This window comes from Epinephelus lanceolatus, chromosome 14, assembly GCF_041903045.1.
Source record: "Epinephelus lanceolatus isolate andai-2023 chromosome 14, ASM4190304v1, whole genome shotgun sequence".
NCBI lineage: Eukaryota > Metazoa > Chordata > Actinopteri > Perciformes > Serranidae > Epinephelus > Epinephelus lanceolatus.
The window spans coordinates 43,639,732-43,647,342 of record NC_135747.1 but is presented as its reverse complement, the minus strand read 5'-3'; the positions used below and the strand labels follow the sequence as shown (position 1 = coordinate 43,647,342).

General features: G+C 45.4%; 1 pseudogene; it reads right to left on the bottom strand.

Annotated features, from left to right (window-relative positions):
• On the bottom strand, nt 1-1,406 carry LOC144466835 (trace amine-associated receptor 4-like; annotated as a pseudogene).
• Between the last annotated feature and the right edge of the window lie 6,205 nt (nt 1,407-7,611).

The window sequence follows — 7,611 nt, the reverse complement described above, 5'->3', positions numbered from 1 at the left end:
CTACACTATGTTAGCCTCAGAGGAGCTAGGCTTCAGTATCTGAAGTGTTACAATGTGTTTAATAGCTTTCCTGAACCAGGGATAGAAAAAGACATATATCACAGGGTTTAGACAGGAATTAAAACAAATCAGCCAAATTTCAATTTTTCCAGATGATGCCCCAACCAAGTTGATCTCAGCTGCAACAGTGAAACAATAATAAGGACAGCTGCACACAGTAAACACAACTACAACAATACCAAGAGTCCTGGCTGCTTTCATCTCAGATTTCTTAGCAGTTATTGGCTTTGAACGCTGAAGTGTATCAGCTGCAGTTTGGGAGCGCATGGCATGAGCCTGAGACACAGCCACCACAAACACTCTGATATACAAAACTATGATGACAAGAAAGGGGCTCAAAAAAGGTCACAACTAGGTCAACAGCTCCTTCAATATAATTAACTACAATTACACACTCTCCATAACAGGAGTTATACCTGCCTGGCTGTTTCAATAAATCCCTCGGTATCCAACTGCTGTGAACAGCAGAAAATATCCAACACAGACAAATGCAGAGTTGAACTCTTTTCACAGTGACTTTGGTGGAGTAAAACATGGGGTCGCAAATAGCAATGTAGCGGTCAACTGATATGAGAACCATGTTTCCTACTGATGCACTGACAGCAAAGAAACCCGAAAAGTAATACACAACACACATTATGTCACCCAGAATCCAACAACCTCGATAGATGATGATTTCAGCTGGCATTAGCACCAAACCGACAATGAAGTCTGCAACAGCCAGAGACAGGAGGATGAAGTTGGTGGTGGTGTGAAGCTGCCTGAAACGGGAAAACAACAACACTGAATACACTTGTGATATGTATGTGTAGAAATAAGAGTTATTAGCAGTTATGATAGCAGACTATGAATTGTCCTATAACAATAAGGCCTAAATATAACACAGTAGTGTAGATGTAAACACATTTGCAAATAACAAGTATGCAGTAATGAAAGGCCTAAACAAGAGAACATTACTCTTATGCACTACTTATGAACATGAGGAGAAGGTTAGTGGATGTGCAGCAGCCTGAAATGTGTGAAATCATCATTAATTGTTTCAGTAACATGTCTCAACAGCACCATAATCAAAGTTATCATCAGCTTAAATGTGACATCATGCTGCAGAGCTCAAAGCCATTTCTTCATGCAACTGTAACCAAAGAATAAACACTTTGTAAGCCAAGCAGAAAAGTGTATCTCTGCCTGAAGTGGGAGATAGAGGTGATGACCAGCAGGTTAAGAACCATAGTGAGCATAGTGATACAGGACAGCACACTGAGAGTGACTGTGGCCTCCAAGTGAGGGCGACTTGTCTTCCTGCAGGAGGTGTTGACTTGTGGAAAGCAGAGTTCAGCCTCCTCCATGGCCACTGACAGGGCTTTGATCAGAAAGCTGCCAGAGCTCAGCAGGTTCTCCTGTTTGTCTGATGTGCAGGTAATTTGTCTCTTTTCTCACCTCCCATATGCTAATTCCAGCTATTCAGTAGGCCAAAGGTGACTATGTCATACTCGTACGTATGTCGTACGTGTGTACATACAAGGAATTTGACTGTGGTAGAACAATGTAGACAATGTACCAGAATTGACAAAAATACTCAAAATTTAGCCAAGAGCTGGAGTACACAGTAATGTACAATATACAAAAAGTATACAAATATACAGTACAGGCCAAAAGTTTGGACACACCTTCTCATTCAATGCGTTTTCTTTATTTTCATGACTATTTACATTGTAGATTCTCACTGAAGGCATCAAAACTATGAATGAACACATGTGGAGTTATGTACTTAACAAAAAAAGGTGAAATAACTGAAAACATGTTTTATATTCTAGTTTCTTCAAAATAGCCACCCTTTGCTCTGATTACTGCTTTGCACACTCTTGGCATTCTCTCCATGAGCTTCAAGAGGTAGTCACCTGAAATGGTTTCCACTTCACAGGTGTGCCTTATCAGGGTTAATTAGTGGAATTTCTTGCTTTATCAATGGGGTTGGGACCATCAGTTGTGTTGTGCAGAAGTCAGGTTAATACACAGCCGACAGCCCTATTGGACAACTGTTAAAATTCATATTATGGCAAGAACCAATCAGCTAACTAAAGAAAAACGAGTGGCCATCATTACTTTAAGAAATGAAGGTCAGTCAGTCCGGAAAATTGCAAAACCTTTAAATGTGTCCCCAAGTGGAGTCGCAAAAACCATCAAGCACTACAACGAAACTGGCACACATGAGGGAAAGGAAGACCAAGAGTCACCTCTGCTTCTGAGGATAAGTTCATCCGAGTCACCAGCCTCAGAAATGGCAAGTTAACAGCAGCTCAGATCAGAGACCAGATGAATGCCACACAGAGTTCTAGCAGCAGACCCATCTCTAGAACAACTGTTAAGAGGAGACTGCGCGAATCAGGACTTCATGGTCAAATAGCTGCTAGGAAACCACTGCTAAGGAGAGGCAACAAGCAGAAGAGATTTGTTTGGGCCAAGAAACACAAGGAATGGACATTAGACCAGTGGAAATCTGTGCTTTGGTCTGATGAGTCCAAATTTGAGATCTTTGGTTCCAACCGCCGTGTCTTTGTGAGACGCAGAAAAGGTGAACGGATGGATTCCACATGCCTGGTTCCCACTGTGAAGCATGGAGGAGGAGGTGTGATGGTGTGGGGGTGTTTTGCTGGTGACACTGTTGGGGATTTATTCAAAATTGAAGGCACACTGAACCAGCATGGCTACCACAGCATCCTGCAGCGACATGCCATCCCATCCAGTTTGCGTTTAGTTGGACGATCATTTATTTTTCAACAGGACAATGACCCCAAACACACCTCCAGGCTGTGTAAGGGCTATTTGACCAAGAAGGAGAGTGATGGAGTGCTGCGGCAGATGACCTGGCCTCCACAGTCACCGGACCTGAACCCAATCCAGATGGTTTGGGGTGAGCTGGACCGCAGAGTGAAGGCAAAGGGGCCAACAAGTGCTAAACACCTCTGGGAACTCCTTCAAGACTGTTGGAAAACCATTTCAGGTGACTACCTCTTGAAGCTCATGGAGAGAATGCCAAGAGTGTGCAAAGCAGTAATCAGAGCAAAGGGTGGCTATTTTGAAGAAACTAGAATATAAAACATGTTTTCAGTTATTTCACCTTTTTTTGTTAAGTACATAACTCCACATGTGTTCATTCATAGTTTTGATGCCTTCAGTGAGAATCTACAATGTAAATAGTCATGAAAATGAAGAAAACGCATTGAATGAGAAGGTGTGTCCAAACTTTTGGCCTGTACTGTACATCAAATATAAAAAAATACAATATACAAGGATGCAAGTGTTGTTTTTACTGCCACTCTGACTGTTAGGAGTTCATCAGCCTGGGGAAAGAAACTGTCTTTGTGATGGATAGTTTTGGCGAACAGTGCTCTGTAGCACCGGATGATGATGCTGCTGGAGGGGAGGATTTAAACATAATGTGTCCGGGGTGTGAGGGGTCTACAGTGATGTTTCCTGCCCCTTTTCTGACCCTTGACCGATACAGGTCCTGGCTGGAGGGAAGATCAATCCCAATAATCCTCTCTGCAGACCTGATTGTCCGTTTCAGTCTGTTCCTGTCCATTTGGTGGCAGATCCAAACCAGATGGTGATGGATGTGCAGAGCACAGACTGTATTATGGTTATGTAGAAAGTGATCAGCAGGTCTTGAGGCCGGATTTCCACTGGATGCGTGTCTGTTGCGGAACGGCAGCGCTGGTTATCCGCTGCGTGCTCCACTGTCCGTCAATACCCACCGGCTGCGTTTGCTGTGCGGTGCGGTGCAGGTCCGCCGGAAGACATCTCGGTGCACTGCCATGATTAATATCTCCTCGTCCATGGTGGTCACGGGGTGAAATGACGTCTGAAAACCTCTGACCTGTTGACTTCAGGCCTGCCTCTGCCCATTATGTAGTTTTTAAGGTGTAGTGCAGGGAAATATGATCCGCCGTGAACACTGTGTATTTTATTTTGAAAATTAACCGGATGTTTTATCGTGTTTCTGTGCACGACTTCCTGCCCCGCACGATCTACTCTGTGCTCAATTGCTGCGTTGTGCTCCAGCATCCAGCAAAAATAGAAGTCCTGCGTATCTGTTCCGGAGGGCTCCGGAGTGCCGCAGCTGAGACGGAGCCGGAACGCAGCACAGCCGCAGCCGGTGGAAACACACACATTGACTAGAATGTAATCCTATCTGCTCCGCTGCTGTGCCGGAGCGGAGACGCAACCAACACGCATCTGGTGGAAATTGGCCTTGAGCTTTCTGAGCTGTTGCAGAAAGTACAGCCTCTGCTGGGCCTGTTTTCTGGACAGTGTCTATGTGGGAGGTCGACTTAAGGTTCCAAGAGATTGTGGTGCCCAGAAACCTGAAGGTGTCTACAGTAGACACTGTGCTGTTGAAGATGGTGAGACGAGGCAGTGTCGGGGGGCTTCTCCTGAAGTTCACTGTCATCTCCACAGTCTTGAGCGGGTTCAGCTCCAGGTGGTTCTGACCGCACCAGAGGACCAGCTGCTCCACCTCCTGTCTGTATGCAGTACTCCTCACAGTCCTGGATTAGACCGACGACCATAGTGTCGTCTGCAAACTTCAGGAGTTTCACAGAAGGGTCCCCTGAGGTGTAGTCGTTGGTGCCTGTCTTTCAAAGGATTTCATGACCACAGATGTCAGGGCGACGGGCCTGTAGTCATTTAATCCTGTGATGGAGGGTTTCTTGGGAACCAGGATGATGGTGAAGCGTTTAAAGCAGGAGGGTACTTCACACAGCTCCAGCGATCAGATCTGAGTGAAGATAGGGGCCAGCTGGTCAGAGCAGACTCTCAGGCAGGAGGGAAACACACCGTCAGGTCCCGGAGCCTTCCTGTTCTTCCGTCCCTGGAAGAGCTGTAACACATCCTCTTCACAGACCTTTATTGCAGCTTGGGGGTCAGTGGAGAGGGGGGAGGGAGAAGCTGGGGGTGCAGATAATCCCTTTGTGTGGACCTGTTCAGGTCGTCTGCTAGTTGGAGGTTTTCCACAGGGTGGGGAGATGGTCTCCTGTAGTTGGTGATGTCCTGTAGGCCTCTCCAAACTGACGCAGGGTCGTTGGCGGAGAAGTTGTTTTTTAGCTTCTTAGTGTAGCACCTCTTGGCTACCCTGATCTCTTTTGTCAGCTTGTTTCTGGCCTGCTTGTACAGGGCCCGATCCTTGCTCCTGTAGGCCTCCCCCTTGGCCTGGCACAGCCGCCTGAGTTTGGGTGTGAACCAGGGTTTGTTGTTGTTGTTATATGTGCATTCAAAGCAGGCCTGTAGCTCCAGCTTTGACTCCACAGTCCACTTCATTACAATCCTTACTACAGGCTTAGAAGTTTTTAATTTCTGCCTGTAAGTCAGGATGAGATGGAACAGACGGCGATCAGAGAGCCCCAAAGCTGCACGGGGGACAGAGCGATAAGCGTCCTTTAAAACTGTGTAGCAGTGGTCCAGTGTGTTAAAGTCCTTGGTGGGGCATTTTTTATGCTGTTTGTATCTGGGAAGTTCGTGAGAGAGGTTTGCTCTGTTAAAATCTCCTAGGATGATGAGCAGGGAGTCTGGATGTTTTTTCTCCACGTCTGTCACCTGGTCAGCCAGGTGGAATGTAAACACAGACCAGAACAAATGAGGAAAACTCCCGCAGTGAATAAAACGGTTTACAGTTAATGATGAGAGGCCTGCATGACTTCTTCAACACTGACTTCTAGGGGTGTCCCCAACTAAGAATTTTCATAGTCGAATCTGATTTGACAGATTTTTCCTTTAGCCGACTAATCGTTGAATCATGTTGTTTTCCCCCTCATTGATTAATGAGCTCATTTACGTCAGTTTGCGCTCTAGAGAAAATAGTTAAAACAAATTTAATTCTTCAGTTGGCATAATAAGATAATAATAATAATAATAATAATAATAATAATAATAATAATAATAATAATAATAATAATAATAAAAGTAAAAGGGTTATCATTTTATCTTTATCTTTATTCCTTTCACTTCATCAAGGTATGATGCTCTAGATGAGCGCAGACGCGCTGCCCAGCCGGGGACAGCCCTCCATTCCGAAACACCGCTGTTCCGAACCACCCCCACTCTGAAACCCCCCCACTCCAAAACTGATTTTCAAGTCCATATCGAGTTTCCTGCATCAAGCACTGCTGCCCGCTCTCCGGCCGCACTCACACAATTCTGAAATTAGTTGTACTACAAAAGCTTGAAATGAACGTTCAACTCATTGTTTTTTATTGAAAATATGTCACTGTCTTCGTTTATTATGTATAATATCGCTAGCAGCAAACACATTTAAAAGGAGATGCTTGTCAAGTCTTCTTACGTACTGTCCGTAGTGCTGAAATCCCCACTCCTGGCCGCACTCCCGGCCGCACTCCCGGCCGCACTTGCACTCACTCACCTCAGCTTATTTGGATCGAGCAACTGGGTGATTTATTCATGCGTAGTGATGATTATGCCTACTGATTAACTGCACGCGTCATTTTCAATTTTTTATTAACAGAAATTAGGCTGATGTTTGTATCAAAATAGGCTTTATATCATGAATTACTGGAAAACAAATACATTCTATGTCAAATGAAGATGTTCAGCAGCAGTGAGCACCCCCATATAGTCAGAATGGTACGGTCTTGTTTCATAACCACATTTTGCGACGAATCGACAAGACTGGCAGTCGAATCAGACTTCTCCAAATCGAATCACCGAATCATCGACTATTCGGGGTCACCCCTAGTGACATCTGTACACCAACTTTCATTTATGTAGAAGCACGTTCCGCCTCCCTTTGTTTTCTTTTTGAGCTCTGTCGGTCTGCTCGGAAAAGTTGGAATCAACAAGTCGTAATGCACTGTCCGGGACGTGTTCACTGAGCCAGGTTTCAGTGAAACACAGGGTGGCAGATCTGCTTAAGTCAGAGTTTTTATGAGTTAGGAGCAGCAACTCGTCCATCTTATTTGCCAGAGAGCGGACATTCTCCAGGTGTAAAGACGGGAGTGGAGCACATAATCCCTGCTGCTGTAGCCTCACCAGTGCTTCCACGTGCTTGCCCCATCTCCGTCTGAATGACATCACTTTGAATCCTTGAAAGGTAAACCTTAGTAAGTGTCTGTAGTTTGGTGTAATAGGCATATGAAAACAGGCATCCTTGAGTTCTGCTGACACAAACCAGTCCCCTTGCGCCACTGACTGGAAAACATCTGCCATCCATAACATGGATGCCTACTAAGCACCTGTCCCTAACATTTGACCTGGAATGACTTAAAAGGGACAAAGGGTGTGTGGACATCCCTTTAACAGAGAGGACTGCACTAGCCAGACCTGCTGGTGTGCCAGTGTCATTGTTGATATCAGCCTTCCAAACTTCCCGAAGATGAAAGCAAAAGCCTGAAGGGATGCATCACTGAGGGTCTGGGTGGAGGAGTCTGCACCAGATTGCTGCAGGGTTTGAGACCGAGCCAGGATAAGGTGAAAAAGGAATTTCCAGTATGTTATAACTCTCAACAAGGGGATCATCAGTCAGCCCAGACAGAGGATGGG